Consider the following 22,005-nt stretch of genomic DNA (forward strand, 5'->3'; position numbering starts at 1 on the left):
ATGTTGAGCATTGTTTCATGTGTTCATTGGCTATCTGTACATCTTCTTTGGAGAAATGTCTATTTAGGTATTCTGCCCAATTTTGGATTGGGTTGTTTGTTTGTTTGTTTGTTTTTGATATTGAGCTGCATGAGCTGCTTATAAATTTTGGAGAATAATCCTTTGTCACTTGTTTCATTTGCAAATATTTTCCCCCATTCTGAGGGCTGTCTTTTCATCTTATTTTTGGTGTCCTTTGCTGTGCAAAAGCTTTGAAGTTTCATTAGGTCCCATTTGTTTATTTTTGTTTTTATTTCCATTTCTTTAGGAGGTGGGTCAAAAAGGATCTTGCTGTGATTTATGTCATAGAGTATTCTTCCTATCTTTTCCTCTAAGAGTTTTATACTGTCTGGCCTTACATTTAGATCTTTATCCCATTTTTAGTTTATTTTTGTGTAAACATGCATGTGTTTTATTTTAATGTTTCTCCAATGAGATGGTAAAGTCCCAAAAGGCAGAGAACATGTCTTAGGATTTAATTCTCCCCTATGAATTTTTACCTATGAATTCTTATGCACACATTCATTCACTCACATGCACATTTTCTCTCTTTATGAAGATCTATATCTATAACACTCATATATTTCAAGCTTTATCATTCATATCATATATTTTTTATCTTCAAGCATTTAATTTACGTTATGGTTATACCTTGTTCTAAAATCTTTCCAGTGGTTTCTTATGAATTAGTTGAGTTCCCTAATTTGAATATTAGCTCTTCTATGGCAGGAAATATGATTTACCCTTCTCTTGGGTCATCTTTACTAACCTGCAAAGGCCACTGTATGTTTCTGACAATGTACAGCTCAGACTCCTGAGTAAATAAACAGATACCTCTTGCTAGAGTAGGGAATAAAAACAAAAAAAAGTTGTCATTAATTTTACCATGGGTATTCTACCTAAAGTTGCTCCATATTTGAGGAATTCATTCTTCATAACTTGATTAAATCTTTGCCTTCACTGTGAATTTTCCTGAACTGTGTAGATAGTTGCTAAATGATTTTTATAGGCTAAAACAATTTTCTGATGTAGAGACAAAAAAACAAAAAATACTACCAGGAAACTTTAGAATCATATATCTTTCCTTTATATTCTAAATCTTTTTAATATCCTATTTACAGAGTATAAACTCTCCGGAACTCTTTTGATGTTTCATAACACTTATAAGAAAAGCCATCTTGTAAGCTGTGCCCATTTTCATCAAGAGTTAGCCAAGGCAGAAAAACATTGGAATGGAGGATGTTGGTAAAGTACATCTATAATCAAACATCAAAAAATGTAAGTTATTCTCACACTGGAATAGGATCTCAACAACAGAACAATGCAGGGGGTTGCAAGAATAGTGGTCAGTCTATTAATACTGTCATGGTTGTCAGGCATTATTTGTATCATGTTTATCTCCAACTTTCTTACAAATTGGTTTTCAGACTCCATGAGTTGCTGTGAAACCATTCTTCTAGAAGGAAATATGATTTCCTAAATCCAGTCAAGTGAGCTCATTTTAACAAGAAATATGAAAGAGCCCTCAAAGATGAATTCTTATGCTGAAATTTTACTTCCAAATTTTCATCGCATCATCTTAAAATATGTAGCTTTTAACTGGAGCATCACTTTTCTCCCATAGTGGGATTCATCTTTCTTATTACTGTGCTCCCATTTCATTATATTTTCAATGAAATTATTAAATGAACCAGTGGTGTATGGGATATACTGTCTCATAAGCACCAATTTTTTAATTTTCTGGAATATTGAAAGTCAGTCATTAAAGGCATCTATTCTTAAAAATTAAATTACATTCACTTTTCTTAAATATATTATATTAAAAACAAACAAAAAATACACACCACATATCTTCCTGAATATTTTATTGCATGTTACTATTTATGCTTTTGAAGATAGTTATGTTTATTCTGTCTCTACAGTGGAAAAGCCATATAATGGTGTGTCACTGCACACCTCTTCCCAACCCCACATTCAGTTGCATCATATCCATAGTTTGAAATTCACAGAAACCAGAAAACACTTCAAATTAGGGCTTGATTTATTGCTTGTTGACTAATAGTCTTGAAATAAAAAAGTGATGGAGCAAGCATTATTAACACAGATTAAACTTTGACAGTGTCATGCCAGTAGCCTTTATATTGTGAATAGCACAAAAATTGAGGAAATATTTTTTCCAGTATTGAAACTATTATCCAAATTAAGGAAAGAATGCCATTTCTGAAGGTGAAGTTTCTGTATGTCTTCATTATTTTTGTTTAGTCTTACTTGTAAACAGACACAACATTATCAACCAACAGTCCAAACTGTATTCATTAATCATTTGTAACCATAGATTGACCTCAGCCATGAGAGATCAGCAAAATCAACACACTATTTTAAGAGTATCAGTTGCCTATATGGAATCTGCAATAAGTAGTATATATTTTGTTATAATTTGTAACTTACATGCCATATATATTTATTTTTACTTTTAAAATTTATAAGATAAATATGTATGTGTACACACACACACACACACACACATGCACACAAGGTTTGGGTTTTTTGGAGGGAGAGGAGCCAAACCACATGTTTAACATTTGCCAGAACAGCACTGCTGATAACCAAAGTATTATCAGATAATTAAAACTTTTATCTAATAAAGATATAAGACGTGACATCCTCATCAACCCCACGGATATATTTTGATTGGATTAGTGAATTTTGGATGTCTTAAAAAGCTTCATATAATTAGGCTTTATTGGTGAAATCATAGTAGGGAAATTTCCTATTATTGGATAGTAAGATTGGAGACCTCCAGCGCCTTAAATCAAACCTTATAAAATTTGACTATGCATATGTTACTTAACTAGTAACAGAGGATCAGAAAACAAGTGTATAATTAGGTGTAATTTCTTATACAGCAAGAAAAAGACATAATCTTGACTCCCAGCTCAGTTATAGTTAAATGTTGTCTGTTGACAACTAATTTTACTTTTTCTGCAAATGCAAAATAAAGGAATTACATGATTTTACTAGTTCTCAAATATCACTACATATCAAAATAACCTGCAGCACTGTTCAAATCAAAGATTTTTTTCCTCTAACAAGATCTACTGAAATGGAAACTCTAGAAGTGGTGCAAAGAAATTGGATCATTTTAATGATCCCATATGGCTTTTATGCTGGATCTGGAACCCCTCTATCACCAAGAACCTTTGAAATCACACAGTTATAACAGTAAGCTGACTAGTTACAGGTGAGGGTACCAGATATTTATATTTACACATTGTCCTGACTCATGGCTGTTTCTTCTCACACATACTTCTTTTATATTTAACATGCTCTCCAAATAATTTTTGTATCTTAATAATACCCCCACAACAGCATACATAATCAGTGTTGTTTGTAAGTAATTATTTAACTACTTATAAAGAAGTTAAATGTATGTATGTCAAAATTTCTAAAATCTTATGCATAAAATTATGAGAAATCATGGCAAATCTTTATTAAAACCAAGATTTGCTAAAGCTACGGTACTCACCGAATCAATAGATTGATAACCATATAAATAAAAGAAAATGAGTTTTGATAAATTTGTTAGTGTAACTTGGTTAGCTCTTAATTCTTTTTTTAATGTTCAGTGCTGCAATCATTCTAATCATTTAAAAAAATATTACTAACAGTGATACTGAAAATATCTCTTCATTTTCCCTTAGGTCTTATGATAGAATTCCTCATATTTTTGCATTATCATTATAACAAATATTTAGAAATTACTTTAAAATTTTGCACATATACCTCCAATAAATTATTATATTTATATTTAATTTTATAACAATCTCTAGCCAAAATATTATATCCTATATTTTTTATGAAAGGTAACTAAAGCTCAGATAGTCATTATAGAGAATCAGTTACAGAGATAAACTCAAAAATATGTACATAGCTCCAGATTGTGCCACAGAGTGCCAAGAGGAGGACTAGCAAGATATTGAAAAGGATAGAAAATCCCTTCTAATGGCTCATGAAACTTGTCACAGCCATGTAGCTGATTGGGTCTTGGTGCTCTGGCTGGGTGTTAGGCCTGAGTCTCTGAGGTGGGAGAGCCAAGGTCTGGACGTTGGACCACCGGAGACCCCCAGTCCCATGTAATATCAATCAGCAAGAGCTCTCCCAGAGAAAGAATCCTAAAGATGCTACCAGAAAACTACTAGAGCTAATCAATGAATTTGGTAATGTAGCAAGATATAAAAGTAATGCACAGAAATCTCTTGCATTCCTGTACACTAATGATGAAAAATCTGAAAGAGAAATTAAGGAAACACTCCCATTTACCATTGTAAGAAAAAGAATAAAATAACTAGGAATAAACCTACCTAAGGTGACAAAAGACCTGTATTCAGAAAACTGTAAGACACTGATGAAAGAAATTAAGGGCGATACAAAGAGTTGGAGAGATATACCATGTTCTTGGATTGGAAGAATCAACATTGTGAAAATAACTCTACTGCCCAATGCAAACTAGAGATTGAATGCAATCCTTTCAAACTACAAAGAATTTTTCACAGAACTAGGACAAAAAATTTCACAATTTCTATGGAAACACAATAGCAAAAGCACACTCAAGAAAGAAGAACAGAGCTGGAGAAATCAGGCTTCATGGCTTCAGTCTATACAACAAAGCTACAGTAATCAAGACAGTATGGTATTGGCACAAAAACAGAAATATTGATCAATGGAACAGGATAGAAAGTCCAAGATAAACCCATGCACATATGGTCACCTTATCTTTGATAAAGGAGGCAAGAATATACAATGGAGAAAAGACATCCTCTTCAATAAATTGTGCTGGGAAAACTGGACAGCTACATGTAAAAGAATGAAATTAAAGCACGTCCTAACACCATACACAAAAATAAACTCAAAATAGATTAAAGACCTAAATATAAGGCCAGACACAATGAAACTCTTAGAGGAAAAAACAGGCAGAACTCTCTTTGACATAAATCACAGCAAGATCCTTTATGACCCACCTCCTAGAGAAATGGAAATAAAAACAAAAATAAATAAATAGAACCTAATGAAACTTCAAAGCTTTATACGGAAATGGAAACCATAAACCCAAAAGACAACCCACAGAATGGGAGGAAATATTTAAAAAGGAAGCAAGTGACAAAGGATTAATCCCTAAAATATACAAGCAGCTCGTGCAGCTCAATATCAGAAAAAACAAACAATCTAATCCAAAAATGGGGAGAAGTCCTAAATAGACATTACTCCAAAGAAGATACACAGATTGCTGTCAAACACATGAAAGGATGCTCAACATCACTAAGCTTTACAGAAATGCAAATCAAAACCACAAAGAGACATTACCTCACACCGGTCAGAATGGCCATCATCAAAAAATCTGCAAACAATAAATGCTGGAGAGAGTGTGGAGAAAAGCGAACCCTCTTGCACTGTTGGTGGGAATGGAAATTAATACAGCCACTATGGAGAACAGTATGGAGGTTCCTTAAAAACCTAAAAGTAGAACTATCATATGACCCAGAAATCCCAGTATTGGGCATATACTCTGAGAAAATCACAATTCAAATAGAGACTTGAACCACAATGTTCACTGCTCCACTATTTACAATACCCAGGACATGGAAGCAACCTAAGTGTCCATTGACAGATGAATGGATAAAGAAGCAGCAGCACATATATACAGTATTACTCAGCCATGAAAACAAATGAAATTGAATTATTTGTTGTGAGGTGGATGAAGAAAACAAATGAAATTGAGTTATTTGTAGTGAGGTGGATGGACCTAGAGTCTGTAGTACAGAGTGAAGTAAGTCAGGAAGAGAAAAACAAATACCGTATGCTAACACATATACATGGAATAAAAAAAAAATGGTTCTGATGAACTTAGGGGCAGGACAGGAATAAAGATGCACCTCTCCTTGCTGAGGTGTAGTTTCTTATGCATCTTGAAGGAGGTTCAGACTGTCCTGTCCTTTAACAAATTTCAGACAGCCTATTAGCAAGCATGGTAAATAATAATGATGAACTGAATTAGTCCTGCGTCCTTAGATGTGGAATAAGCTCTGATCTTAAGCATTGGGTGCTTCTTGACTTCTGTAGCCTTTGCTGTGTTGGCTTTTACCTGAATTTTCTGTGAAGCTCATAGGTTTCCACTGGAGTTACTTACCTGTGTTGAAACCCAGTTAATTTGACTCACTCCTTGGCATCTGAGTTGGCTTTCTATAATCCCTGCTCTCGCTGTTTTAACTTAAATATAGACTTATCATCTATTACTAGAACTTTGCCTACTTATTTAAATATTGTACCATGTGATACATCTCTCCATGACTATGAAATTTCATGCCTCATGGTACGCCCCTATCAATACAAAATAATGTGGGTGGACTTTATGTCCTCTCCTTGGTCTGATTCAACTGGAACACAGCCCACATATAAAGGGATGCAGAAATTAGGATTATATATAATGTCATTTAATGTCTATTTCTGCAGTAAGACTATAATTTCTCTAGGGTCAGGGACCATGCCTGTTTCTTGTTCATTAGTCTGTTTCAAAATTCTAACATAGTGTCTCTACAGTAGGTTTTAAAAATTGTTGAATGCTATCATAATTAGAAGAAATTTTTGTAATGATGTAATTAATTTAGTCTGTGTAGACATGACAAATTCTAAAATGTATATATATATATATATATACATCTGTATATCTATGCTTATGGATATACATACAGATATATACATTTGTTCTCTCTCAGTTATAGGTTATTAGCTAAGCTTACATTTGTATTAATCAGAATCATCTACATCATTACATACCAGCAAACAACACACATCTCAGTGGCTAAAAACACAGATATAATGTTTTTACTTATTATTCATATTACTCAAGTTGGTTAGAAGCTGTGCTGAGTGACATCCCCACTTGGAAGCAGTCTGATGAAGAAACCACTATTTAAAGCATTGCTATCCCTGTGACATAGTGAATGAAGCTCTGTAGGGTCTCAGATGTATAACTGAGTTATCTTGCCTTTGCTACTCAATGGCCAGAGCTAATTACATGGCCCCAGTGAACCATAAAGCCAAAAATACAATTCTACCATGTGCATAGGAAGAAAGAGAACTTCATGCATTTGGAAAATATCTTAATGTCAGCCAAAACATCTGCTCATACAAAGTAAAGAAGATATGCAACAATTTAAAATACAACTTTAGTTTAAGAAATTTTGTACTGGAATATGCTAATGATGAAATATAACATTTTAAACATCTCAAAAAATAGATATTTACTTTTAACATCTCAACTCTCTAAATATAGATATGAACTGAATTTCAGCTTAAATAAACATAAGATCACTCAAACACAAGTCTCTTCCATTTTGGGAAAAATGCAATCCAAAAAATAATCATGCACAGGGTTAACCTTCTCACTTAGATCAAGTCCAATCCCAGGGAAATATGAGACTTGGTCTGGAGCAAGAGGAGAAGGTAAAAACATTTTCTGTATACCAAGTATAGGAATAAAACATCTGAAAATGAGTTATACAGAAATGCATGAAGGAATTAATGGTTGTAGTCAGAAGTCAATTTAATACTTATTGAAAAGAAAGCATTATCCTCCATAATAAAAATTTAAATACATTAGGTGTCAGTGTTAATTTCATATTATTTCATAATTCTAACCATTTTTATGATAATTTAATAAAAAGAAAGGTCATTTTGCATGTCTGTGTAAATCAGCAACAGCTCCTATTTGGTTAGAGGGGATTGGGGAGGGGGTATTGATTCTTATTAAGGAAGTATCAAATGTGAGGGGGTGATTTATCCTTTGTTACATAAAATCCTTTATCATTAAGGAGCTCTAGATATTCAAGTTCATCCTTTTTCCCCTTAGTTTTTTTTTTTTTTTTAAATTACTATGTTGAGGTATGATTGACATACAAAATACTGTACATATTTAATGCGTACAACCTGATGAGCTTGGAGGTAAGTATATATCTGTTAAACCATCACACAATCTATGCCATGAACAAATCCATCATCTTCAAAAGTTTTCTACTGCTCTCTTTATTCATGATGATGATAAGAATGCTTAACTTAAGATCTATATTTTTGGCAAACTTTTAAGTATACAGTACAATTTTGTTAACTATGGGCATTTTGTGGCACAGTAGACCTCTAGTTTTTAATTCATCTCATATAATTGAAATATTGTAACCTTTAACTAATACCTCCTCATCTTCCCCTCCTTCCAGAAATTGCCATTCTACTTTATACTTCTGAATTGGACTATTTTAGATTTCTTATATAAATAATATCATGTAGTATTTTTCTTTATGTGACTGGCTTATTTCACTTAGCAAAATTTTCTCCAGTTTCATCTATGTTGTTATAAATGGCAGGATTTCCTTATTTTTTAAGACTGAAAAATATTTTATTGTATGCATATTTTTTATTCATTCTTCCACTAAATATTTAAGTTGCTTCAGTTATTGTGAATAATGCTGCAATGAACATGAGACTATGCATATCTCTCTGAGATCCTGATATTAACTCCTTTGGATCTATACTCAGAAGTAGAATTGCTGGATCATATGGCACTTCTATTTTTAATATTTTAAGGAGCTTCCATACTGTTTTCCAAAATGAAGACACCAAATTACAACCCCACAAATAATGTGCTAGGTGTCATTTTCCCTACATATTTGCCAAAGTTTATTTTTTTAATTTAATTTAATTAATTTATTTATTTATTTTGCGGTACGCGGGCCTCTCACTGTTGTGGCCTCTCCCATTGCGGAGCACAGGCTCTGGATGTGCAGGCTCAGCGGTCATGGCTCACGGGCCCAGCCACTCCGCGGCATGTGGGATCTTCCCGGACCGGGGCACAAACCCGTGTCCCCTGAATCGGCAGGCGGACTCTCAACCACTGCGCCACCAGGGAAGCCATTAATTTTATTTTTTTAGAATAGTCATTCAACAGATTTGGGTAGGTGGTATCTCACTGTGAGTTTGATTTCCATTTCCCTGATGAGTAGTGAAATTGAGCACCTTTTCATGTACCTGCTGGACATTTGTATGTCTTCTTTTGAGAAATCTCTATTTGTTCCCTTGACCCATTTCTAATCAATGCTTTTTTGATTTGTTTCATTTTGGGGTTTTTTTGCTATTGAATTATATGAGTTCTTTATATATTTTGGACATTAACCTTTTATCAAATATATGTTTTGCAAATATTTTCTCACATTCTGTAGGTTGTATTTTCATTTTGTTTTTTTGATTTTTGATTTTGATTTTTCCTTTGCTGTGCAGAAGTTGTTTAGTTTAGTTCAAAAAATTATTTCCAAAGACAATATCAAGAAGCTTTTCTGATATTTTCTTCTAGAAATTTTACAGTTTCAAATTTCATACTTAAGACATTAATCCATTTTGAGTTATCTTTCTTGTATAGTGTAAGATAAGGGTTCTTTTTCTTTCTTCTGTATGTGACTGTGTTATTTTCCCAACACTATTTATTGAAGAGGTGGTCATTTCCCATCATGTATTCTTGGCATGCTTGTTGAAGATCAGTTGACTGTACATGTGTGACTTTATTTCTATGTTCTCTATTCTATTCTATTGGTGACTATGTCTGTCCTTAAGCCAGTACCTTACTGTTTTGATTACTGTAGCTTTGTAAAAAATTTTGAAATCAGAAAGTAAGATAGCTTCAGAATGTTTTTCTTTTTCAAGATTATGTTGACCATTTGGGGTCTTTTTCATATGAATTTGGGGTTTCATATGAATCTTATTGTTTTTCCTAATTTTTGTACAAATTTCCTATGCAATTTTGATAGGAACTCAATTGAATCTGTAAATTGCTTCTGGGTAGTAAGGATATTTTAACAATGTTAATTCTTCTCATCCATGAACGTGGGATGGATTTCCATTTATTTGTATCTGCTTCATTTATCAGTGTTTTATAGTTTTCAATGTACAAGTTTTTTACTTCCTTGACTAGGTTTGTTTCTAAATGTTTTATTCTTTTCTTTTTGATGTTACTGTAAATGAGATTGTTTTCCTAATTTACTTTACAGATAGTCCATTGTTAGTGTATAAAAATGCACTGACTTTTGTATTTTTATTTTGTATCTTTAATGTTACTGAATGTATTTATTAGTTCTAACAGTTTTGTTTTTGTTGTTGTTATTGTTATGTTTGTGTGGAGTCCTTAGGGTTTTTTATATATAAGACCATGTCATCTGCAAACATATAATTTTACTTCTTTTTTTTTTTTGACTTTTTATTTTTTTATTTTATTTTATGTTTTTTACATCTTTATTGGAGTATAATTGCTTTACAATGGTGTGCTAGTTCCTACTTTATAACAAAGTGAATCAGCTATATATATACATCCCCATATCTCCTCTCTGTTGCATCTCCCTCTCACCCTCCTTATCCCACCCCTCTAGGTGGTCACAAAGTACTGAGCTGATCTCCCTCTGCTATGCAGCTGCTTCCCACTAGCTATCTATTTTACAATTGGTAGTGTATGTGTGTTCATGCCACTCTCTCACTTCATAGCAGCTTTCCTTTCCCCAACCCTGTATCCTCAAGTCCATTCTCTACCATCTTGCCCCTACATTCATCAGAACCTTTTTTTAAATTTTATATATATATGTATAAGCATATGGTATTTGTTTTTCTCTTACTTACTTCAGTCTGTATGACAGACTCTAGGTCCATCCACCTCACTACAAATATCTCAATTTCATTTCTTTTTATGGCTAATACTCCATTATATATATGTATCACATCTCCTTTATCCATTCATCTGTCGATGAACAATTAGGTTGCTTCCATGTCCTGGCTATTGTAAATAGTGCTGCAATGAACATTGTGGTACGTCTCTTTTTAAATTATGGTTTTCTCAGGGTATATGTCCAGTAGTGGGATTACTTCTTCCTTTCTGATTTGGATGTTCTTTCCTTTTTTTTTTACCTAATTATTCTGGTTAGGATTTCTAGAATATGAGCTATGTGAACAGAAGCAGTGAGAGTGGGCATGCTGCCTTGTTCCAGATATTAGAGGAAATATTTTCAGTTGTTCATAATTAAATATGATATTTGCTGTGGCCTTTTCATAAGTGGACTCTATTTTGTTGAGGTAAGTTCCTTCTATACCTAATTTGTGAGAGTTTTTATCATGAAATGGTGTTGAATGTTACCAAATGTTTTTAATGCATCTATTGAGATGATCATATGATTTTTATCCTTCATTCTGTTAAAGTGTGCATTATATTGGTTCGCTGATGATGAAGCATTCTTGCTTCCCTAGGGGTAAATCTCACTTCATCATGGTGCATGATCCTTTAATGTGCTGTTGAATTTGGTTTGCTAATATTTTGTTGAGAATGTTTGCATCCATGTTCATCAGGGACATTGGCCTATAGTTTTCTTTTTTCATGGTGTCTTTATCTTTCTTTTGTATCAGGGTTATGCTGGCCTCATGAGTTTGGAAGCATTCCCTCTTCTATTTCTTTGGAAGAGTTTAACAAGGTTTGGTATGGGACTTCCTTGGTGGCACAGTGGTTAAGGATATGCCTGCCAATGCAGGGGACACGGGTCCAATCCCTGGTCCGGGAAGATCCCACATGCTGCGGAGCAACTAAGCCTGTGTGCCACAACTACTGAGCCCACATGCCACAACTACTGAAGGCTGTGCAACTAGAGTTTGTGCTCCATAACAAGAGAAGCCACCTCAATGAGAAGTCCATGCAGCACAATGAAGAGTAGCCTCTGCTAGCTGCAACTAGAGAAAGCCCACACACAACAATGAAGACCCAATGCAGTCAAAAATAAATAACTAAAATAAAGATATATATTTTTTTAAAGGAGAAAGTTTGGTGTGAATAATTCTTCTTTAAATGTTTGGCAGAATTCATCAGTGAAGCCATCTGGCCCTGGACTTTTCTTTTTTGGAATATTTTTGATTACTGATCCAATATATTTATTTGTTATTGGTCTGTTCATGTTCTTTTTTATTTCTTCTTGAGTCAGTCTTGGCAGATTGTATGTTTCTAGGCATCTATTTCTTTTTGATTGTCCAGTTTGTTGGTATATTATTGTTAATAATAGTTTTATGATATTTTAGAAAATTATGTAGCTTCAGTGATAATGTCTCCTCTTCCATTTCTGATTTTACTGCAAGCCTGATAACTGTCTTCAATAGGAAAACAAATAAGAGCTGCATTTTTGAAAATGTGTGAGTATGAAATGTAAGGCAGAAAAGTGTGGAATTCAGCCTTGGACAAAGGGATTAAAAAGTTTTAGAAATTTCATCATCAACTTTTGATAAAATTTAACACCAGTTCATGATAAAAATTCTGAGTAAGCTAAGAATAGAATGGAACTTCCTTTACCTGATGAAAAACATATTAAAAAAATCTACAGCTAATATCATACTTTACTTTAAAATATTGAATGTTTTTCTCCTAAAGTCTGGGAAAAAGGCAAGTACATGCCTTCTCAATCCTTCTATCCTTTGTTGCAGTGGAGGTATTAGCTGTTGCAATAAGAGAAGAACAATATATAAAAAACATAAATATTTAAAAGGATGAATTAAAATCATTTCTATTTGCATATAACCTGTTTATTGGTGCAGATAATCCAAGGAAAATCTACAAAACAATTATTAGAACTAATAAATGGATTTATCAACATTATACAATATTAGCTTAATATACAAAAAGCAAATGAAGATTTTTAAATTAGTGTTAAAAACATAAAAAATAAACTTATAAAATATTCCATTTATAATAGCATCAAAATACATTAACAGTGTATGTATAAATTTAACAAAAGATGTACAAAGCCTTTCTACTGAGAGCTACAATATATTATTAAATAAATTATGAAGGCCTGAAAAAATGGTAAGACACATTGTATTCAAGGAACAGAAGACTCAATATGGTTCAGATAAAAATGCTGTCCCTATTTGAATGTAGATTTAACACAATTCTGATAAATATTCTAATAGGAACATAAAAATTGACAAACTTATTCCAAAATTGACATGGAAAGGAAGGAACCAAGAATTTCCAAAGCAATCTAATTTAGAAAGAAAGAAAGAAAGAAAGAAAGATAAGTTACACTACCTGATTCCAGTACATCATATAAAGCAGCAGCCTTCAACAAAGTGTGGTATTGCAATAAAGATTGACTAATAGATAAAAGTACTGAATAGAGAATCCAGTAATAAGTTCACATTTATATGGGCATTTGCTTTGCAATTGAGGAGCCAAAGCATTTCAGTAAGTAATGAAAATCTTTGTCAACAAATGATGCTGGTATAGCTAGATATTCTTAATAGAAAATATACACAGAAAATATATATCTATACCTATATATATATATATATATATAGAGAGAGAGAGAGAGAGAGAGAGATATCTATATCTCATACCATATATAATAATTAATTGGGAATGGATTCTAGAGGTAAACACAACAGCTAAAATCACAAAGATTTTAGACAAAAATAGAAGGGACTATTTCCTGACTTGGGAGTAGTCAAAGCTTTCTTCAGCAGGACACATACCAATAACGATAAGATTAAAAAAAAAGAGAGAGGGAAATTATTACTTTTGGTTCATCAAAACTTACAGTACTATTAATCAAAATACACTGTTAAGAAAATACATCAACAAGTCACAAAGTGGGGTAAAATATTCAATAGAAAGATATCTGCCAAACTACTGGTATCAAGAAGAGATAAAGAACTTCTACAACCCCAAAGTAAAAGACACAAAACTTAATTTGTTAGATGGCAGAATCTTAAAAAATTATATATATGGGGGGCTTCCCTGGTGGCGCAGTGGTTGAGAGTCCGCCTGCCGATGCAGGGGAATACGGGTTTGTGCCCCGGGCTGGGAAGACCCCACGTGCCGCGGAGTGGCTGGGCCAGTGAGCCATGGCCGCTGAGCCTGCGCTCCACAACGGGAGAGGCCGCAACAGTGGGAGGCCCGCATAACGCAAAAAAAAAAAAAAAAAAAAAAAATGGAAATGGCTTATAAGCACATGGAAAAGTTCTCGGCACAAATTAGTCATCAGAGAAATTAAAATCATAATGAGACACCAGTACTTATGCACAAACATTAAAGAGATAGTAAACAGTGAGTGTTGACAAAGATGTGGAACAGCTAGAACTCATTGGCTTAGAGATGGGCACCCTGGGAGGGTTGGGATAGAGGCAGGGGTTGACTAAGGAGGGTGTGGGAGTGCTTTCTGGGGTGTAGCTGATGTTCCATGTCTTCATAAGTTAAGGGACTGGATTACAAAGATGTATCCATTCAGCAAATCCAGTCAATGTATACTTAAGATCTGTTTAGATGTCTTAGCTGAAAAGGAAAAGTTTATTAAAAAATTGAACTATAATCATTTGAATGATGAAATACTTGGGGAAAGTGTATTGATAATTGAAATTTACTTTAAAATGCATCAAAAATCTTGATGGTTGATATAAGGAATTCACTGTGAAGCTCTTTCAACTTTTCTTTATGCTTAAAATATTTACACTAGAACATTTTAAAAAAGCTAAATATATAGCTGTAGCTAACAATCAATAGATCACTATATGTCCTTCATTATCTAAATGCTTTATATATATAAGCAATTTTAAACCTTACAAGGATACTTTAGGATGGAATCTGTCATTATTCACTTTACAGAGGAAGAAACAGAAACATTGTTTAAATGAAAATTAACAGGGAATTCCCTGGTGATCCAGTGGTTAAGACTCTGTGTTTCCACTGCAGGGGTCACAGGTTCGATCCCTGGTTGGGGAACTAAGATCCTGCATGCCATGTGGTGCACTCTCCCTTCTAAAAAAAAAAAAAATTAACAAACAAATATACGTCTTCATCTTTGTGATAAGGAATCTACATGAAATGGCATAGGATACATAGAAGATCAACGTGTACATTAAAGAGGTACATATACTGGAAATAAAGAAATATAAGGTATTTTCTATTTTCTCTACATTGAAACTAGGTAACATAAGAGTGGATGATTCTCCCCCCGAGAGCATAATAACATGGGAAATTCAGACAATGGAGTGTTTGTTAGTTCTGAAATATAGTACCCTTAGACATATTAGGATGGTTTTCTTTTTAGAGATACCACCAACCAATTAATCTCCTTAACAATTTTCTTCCCCGTTTCACTGTCCCACTGGGTTACTTGTAACACAACCTATTACCTGGAAAGTTTTGCAAAAATAGAAGGAGTGCACTGGTTCATCCGGGATAGAGTGGCCTGCAAAGAAATCTTTCCTAGGTTTCATTTCCTTACATGACTATCCATGTGTCCCCAATATTCTAAATATCATCAGAAAAACCACAATAAGCAATAGCATGAATGTGCTTCTCAAAATATGGTATCCAAACCAGCAGCAGCAGCAGCAGCAGCTGGGAAACATGTTAGAAAAGAAACACTCAGACCCTATTCTAGACTTACTAAATTCTGGGAGTGGGAATCTGTGTATAAGCTCCAGAGATTCTGATGCATGTTAAAATTTGAAAACCACTGATATATGAGAATCCATTAGAGCTTTCTGTACTCTCTTTCGGCTGTCATTCAGAGCCATTCAACTTTACAATGGAAGAAGTTTCTAAATCTGTAAGAAAATGACTGCAAAGTCAATTAGCAAGGCCTGGTCCGGTATAATTTCTCATATCTTTTTTTACTTTTCTTCAACCTGTGCCACTCTCAAGGTATTTACCTCAAAAGCCAGTTTCTCATTTTGGGCAATACACTTTTAGATAACAAAGGTTGTATCTGCATCATTGTTGTATTCTGTAGAGTAGAAAACTCACAGTAGGTCATCAATAAATATCAGTCAGATTAATAATTGAACCACTTAATAAATGAGTGAGTGAGTATGCCTGCATGTGAGTGATGAATTTCTGACTGGGAACTTATTACTTCTCAGGAGATAAAGAAAACATCTCCCATTGATTGGATCCATCCTGGAGAATAGCTAAGGTGTGAATAAATGCATGACACCTGGTAATATCAGCTTAAGAGCTTTCCTTTATTAGGGATAAATCAGAAAACATATGCTTTGGACTATTGCTCTGACCCTTCTCTCCACACAGTATGTCACCTGCATGAGAGGAAGTAACTGAAGAAGAGGGTATGACCACTTAGAGGTGGATCAGAGATCCAATCACACTAGGGATTCTGACACCCAAATGCTGTCACATATAACCTGGGTTCTGTTTGTCAAGAAAAATGTTTTGTTTTTTATAACTTTCTTCTATTAATATAAAATTTAAATTATTTAATGTAATTTGTTATAGAACCAAAACTACATTTTAAAAATCAAGCTATACTCTCAATAACACAGTATCTATTGATGTTTAAAAAGTAAATTATTCATTTTTAATATAGCACATACTTTCTTAAAAGGAAGAATAAAATTAATATTTCTAAGAGAAATTTTACCTCTCAACCGTAATCTGCCCATACCCTGTTTCTTTTCTCACTTTTAGAAAGAAACTAATTGAGTTGTCAGGTTGCGTAAGGAAAGAGAAAAGAGTCACCTTATACTTGCCAATCAAATCAAAGTAGGTTCCTTTAGTCAATACTCCCTTCTCTTTCTCAGATACGAAAGGAATATAAGGGCTGGGGAATCACATAATAGTTAATATTTAATGACTTTATAACAATAAATATAAATATGCTGATACACAACTTGATTTATATTTCCCAATATTATTTCAAACATTCTGATCATAAAATAGCCTGCATCACATAGGTCCAGAAAAAGTGGGAGAGAGTGACATATTACATTGTATATAAAGCCAGACAAAACTACAATTTAATATAATATACAGAGATTCATTGATTTGTATAAATTCAATTAATTTTTAATTAAATGACATTGTTATCAAGAGCATATACTGTTATATTTTTGACTGATATCTACTAAACATCATAATTCTTATTGTTCTAACTTTAATTTTGAGAAAGAACATCTGGAAAGGCTTTCTGGAATGTTTTTCCACAGAAATTGCCCTGTATATAGATGGTTCCAGAGTTTGCTTACTGGTTCACCAATATCTTTGTTAGGGTCTTGTTCCATCTTCCCATTTTGTCCTCATAATTGAGTGATAACTTCTCTTGGTCACTAGACAGATTCTACAGCAACCCTCATCGTGGGTGTGTGAAAATGTCCAAAGAAAGGGGCATGGGGAGAGTTCTTTTGTGTTTTTAATGGAGGTAAGCTTTTCCCAGAGACTTCCAATAGACTTTGCCCCATGTCTTGTTGACTAGAATTGGTTCATACGGTCACTACTACAGAAAGAAAGGTCTGGGAACATGAGTATTTGGCATTTTCAGCCTCCATCTTGGGAGGCAGACTTTGAGAAGAAAAGAGAAGGGAATGGTGCCTACAAAACTGGCCAGTAGTAGAATAATGTGTCACATTTCTTACTTATAAGAATGAAGTGACTACTGGTGCAATTTCAAGGTTAAAGACCATGAAAACATATTTTTTTAATAAGGAGGACTTCCTAGTAACCCTAAAATTATCTATTACATTAGTCCTTCAATGGATCATTTCCTTTCTATTACTGATTTTCATTTCATTATTTTTTCTGAGTTCTCCTTAATTCCTAGAATAAAAATGGAAAAGCAAAGGAGATGAAATGTGATTATGAAACTACAATAGGCAGTTACAAGTAAATATAGACTTAAAATTATGGCAAAAATTCCACTCTTGCCTCCCCCAACACAATAGTCTCTGGATTAAGGCAAGTTCCCGATCAGTAACTATAATTGATAAGTGTAACAGAGAGAAAGAGAACATGTGAGTTTTCTTCCTTTGAGTTGAGATTTGACCCTCAGCTTTTGAAAATATTTAAATATTCTGTGCTCCCTGAAAGAAGAAAAAACTTAACTATATGAAAGCAACTATATATATGTATGCACATATCCACAGAGACATAGTCTTGTGTATATATATATCAACAAAACGTCACTCCCTTGATGACAGCTTGCTGAATATTTCTTTCCTTTAGCAAAATTCTGATGAACCGACATTTCAGGTTCATGCAAACAAATTCCCCATGGAATTAATTTATTATTTGTATCGTTATTCATATTACTCAGCCTGAGAATGATGCCTTCAAAATATTCCACTGCCCTTTGTTGTGTGCAAGTGTATGTGAATTTGATTAGCAAACCTGCACACCTAATCTAAGTTTCCTTCTGAGCTTGTGCAGTTAAAATAATTATAATAAAATCTATTAACTGCTTGTTACTGCAGGGGAAAAAGGCACTGCATCCAAGCTTCCACCTGCAACCATTGATTCTGAAGAGGTGAGTGACAGTTCCCTACTGCCTTAAGTAGGTTATAACAAGCTAGCTTCAGGCTGCAACAGCCAGTAGAGTGCAGAGGAGAAACGACTGGCCTCCAAACTTGTCTTAAGCCTCAAGAAAGAAGGAAAAGGTGGGGGGAATCTCTGCCAATAACTGCAGTGCCTATTCTCACATTCAGCAGTGGGAGCTTTGTAATTGCCAACTCACTTTAATTCCCGCTCACACCTTGGGGGGACAAGGCAGAGAACTCTCTCTAACGGATAGTAATAAAACTATTATTCATCTAATCATCCACAAACATATGTGTTTCTTTTGTAATGACTCAGTCACCCTTATCCCCATAAAACACATTCATACACATCAGCCCACTCATGCAAATGAAAACACAATAATGCAGACAACTTAAACCAAAAAACACACTGCTTTGCAAACATACAAAAATTCCACCTCACATTCATTATTTATACATATAATTCCAATGAATTCCTATCTACCCATCCACAATGGATAATGCCCCATATGTAGTGATGAGGAGAATCGACACTATTATTTATATCTTTCAAATGAAATCACCCCTTTTGCTTTAGTGACCTGGAAGTTAGAGGTGAAAGTGCATTTCCAATTGGAAGCTGGCCTCATTTCTCTCTTAGATTTTTCATTGGCCCATCTAGATGAGCTATAAGTCACACATCATCACTACTTGATTACAACTTTCTTTTTGTGTTTCATTGTGTGTATATATCATGGTACAAAAAATATCTGATTTATCTCTGTCCATTTCCGTCAAAGAGACCTACACACATCTCTCCTTGTACCATGCTCCACAGGAATTGCATGTGTGCACACACATTATTTCTCCAGTATTTCTTATTAAAGAATAATAGGTCAATTCTCTCAACAGTGTGAGAGTATAAAACAATCAGATTATGATATGGTGTGGGCAGGGTACCAGATACATCAATACAGATTAGTGCTGCCCTCTAGAAAACAATTGGGGAAGATTTGCTTTTGTTACAAAACTAAAGTTTTATATCTTCGGTTTATTTTTTACAAATGTTTTTAAAAATCATATTGACAAAAAAACTGACCAACTAAATTAAATTTGATTCAAAATGATATACCTTGTTAGTTTTAAAATTTGTCTCTTAATAAATGTTCAGAATTTTTAAATGAAATTTATGTTTAAATTATTTTTACCATTGTGGTTTCTCAAGGGAATGTGCCATTGACTGTTACATAAATTTAATTGTATGCAACTATAAATATATTTTGATTGGACATTTTAATAGGCACATCTCTATGAGAATAACATTCTAGAAAATTGGTACAGTTACATGGATAATTCAAACAAATTATAACAATCATTATTACAATAATCAGTATTTTAACCAAGAGTAGGTTTGTAACAGAGGTTTGAATGGGCCAGTTAATTTCTATAAACATATTATGACTTTTTCACAGGTAAACACACATATTCATACCTTTGGACTATCTACACTATCTTAGAATTGTTGAAAGTTTTCATTATCCAATACTATTTCCATTGTTGTGTTATTATATTGTATTGAATGTAATTTTACAATAGACAGATCAGCAGGATAAATTTACCAGAAATGAGGCTTTCCATTTATTTTCCTGAACTCCAGGAGGTGTCATCTATTTGAGCATATCCTGACCTACAAATCTAGGAGAGTTAGACAGTACACAAAAGGAACTCATAGGCGGTTCAATATCTTTTGTTTATCTTTGATAAGACCAGCATGACATCCCTATTTCCCTCCATAAGCATATGGAGCTTTACAGCTCAGAGTTTGGGATACATTGCAGTACTTGTTGCTTCCTATTCAGCCTTGGTCAAAGGAAACCAGAGGTTGATACCTTGATCAGTACAGTTGGGTGCACAAAGGAAAATCCTCATCTTAAATATATCTATTAGACAGTGAGCAGAGATAATATAGGTAATAAATAAACCCTACAAAAACCTGTGGCTGTAGACAGTATAACAATGGTTCATATTTTCATACATACATATATTTTAAAGGTACTTCTGCATTGCCTAAGTAAGATTGTTTTGCCCAATTTCGAATTATGAGAGAAATTATGACAATAATTACCATCTAATCTAATATTCACTGAACTCAGCATGTATTTGCCATTCATTTTGCCAAATGCTTCACAAGTGTTATTTTACTAAGTCCTCACAAAATAATCTGTGAGGCAGGTATTATTGTCGCTTCCATTTTAAAGATAAATAAATGGAGGTTAAGAGTAAGTAACAATCCCAAGGGCACACTCCAGATAACTGACAAATCCAGACTGTCTTAATTTGTGTTCCCTTACAAAGAGACTCATCAAAGATTTGAGTAAATGTAGTCAACTGGGAAGTTCAGGAAATAGTATTAGAGGAGAAGGGAATTGAGAAGATGAAGGGAAGGTGGTCAGTAGTAAGTGCCTTATCTAATAAGCCATCACTATCCTTTACTGGAGATTTATCTTGTGGGGGAACTCTTGGAAACCACAGACTACTTTCCTCAGACTTATCCAGTCGAGGTGGATGGGAACTGGAATGTGTATACATCAATTCTGCTGAGTTATTACTTGAGGGTTACAAGGAGGAGTGGCAATTCCCCATAACCATAGTCAGAGTAACCTTTCTCTGCTCCAGAGAAAGCCTCCAAGCAAACGATGTAGATCCTGGTACTTAGTTGCCAATCTTCCTATCAGTACTGAAATGGCAAGTTTCCAAGTAAATGGATCGGGGCATTGCAGCCAATTAAAATATAGATTTCAACAGTGGCTTCATGATTTTATCTAGGACAGAGTTAATCTGGTTGGTGTACTGGATGGTACATGTGTCATAAAACTGCATTTGCATAACAAACATACTGTTTTTACTAGTATTTTTATTGGAATTTGTTTTGATTATGAGAAAAGAACTAATAAAGATTTGGGAATTTTCAAAGCTTCAAGCAACACCTTGAGCCATTGCAGCTTGGTTTGTGCCCAGATCTGTCTACAAAGCTCAAGCACTTAACTACCTTACAGATATCTCTGATAAAAGCACATCTCTCAACTGGGGAAAGTTGACTCCAATATCTCCTTTCAGAGGCTCTCAGGCTTCTGAGAGCACGATGCCCTTCAGGCTTCCCTGCATGCATTAAAGATCCTAAAGCACTTTAGGCAGTGACTACAGTAGAAATGTACCCATTTGATCTGTTGGGAGAAGAAGAGGTCAGTGGCCTCAGGGGAAGACACTTGTTAGCAAAACTAGCTCCCCTACTGGTCTGACACAATACTTGAAAATTCACCAGCTGGGTTTGGGTTCTTAGGGAAAAACATGTTGTCCGTGGGATTCCCTTCTGCCTGGTTGGTAATACTTTCATTGTAACTTCTCCCATGGGAATTTGCATTTTATCACTTTATTGTAAATTAGATTTTTAGGTTAGCAAGTTTCTATAATTGTCCTGATGTCAAGAAATAAAAGATGGGGAAATTATGATGGAGGTTACTCAAGAAGGAAAACATGGGAAGTGGCTCAAAGACAGTGAGTCCTGCCTTTATGGTAATATATGAGCTCTTAGGCAGAATTAGA

The sequence above is a fragment of the Mesoplodon bidens genome (assembly GCF_964165515.1).
Source record: "Mesoplodon bidens genome assembly, chromosome: 13".
NCBI classification, from domain to species: domain Eukaryota; kingdom Metazoa; phylum Chordata; class Mammalia; order Artiodactyla; family Ziphiidae; genus Mesoplodon; species Mesoplodon bidens.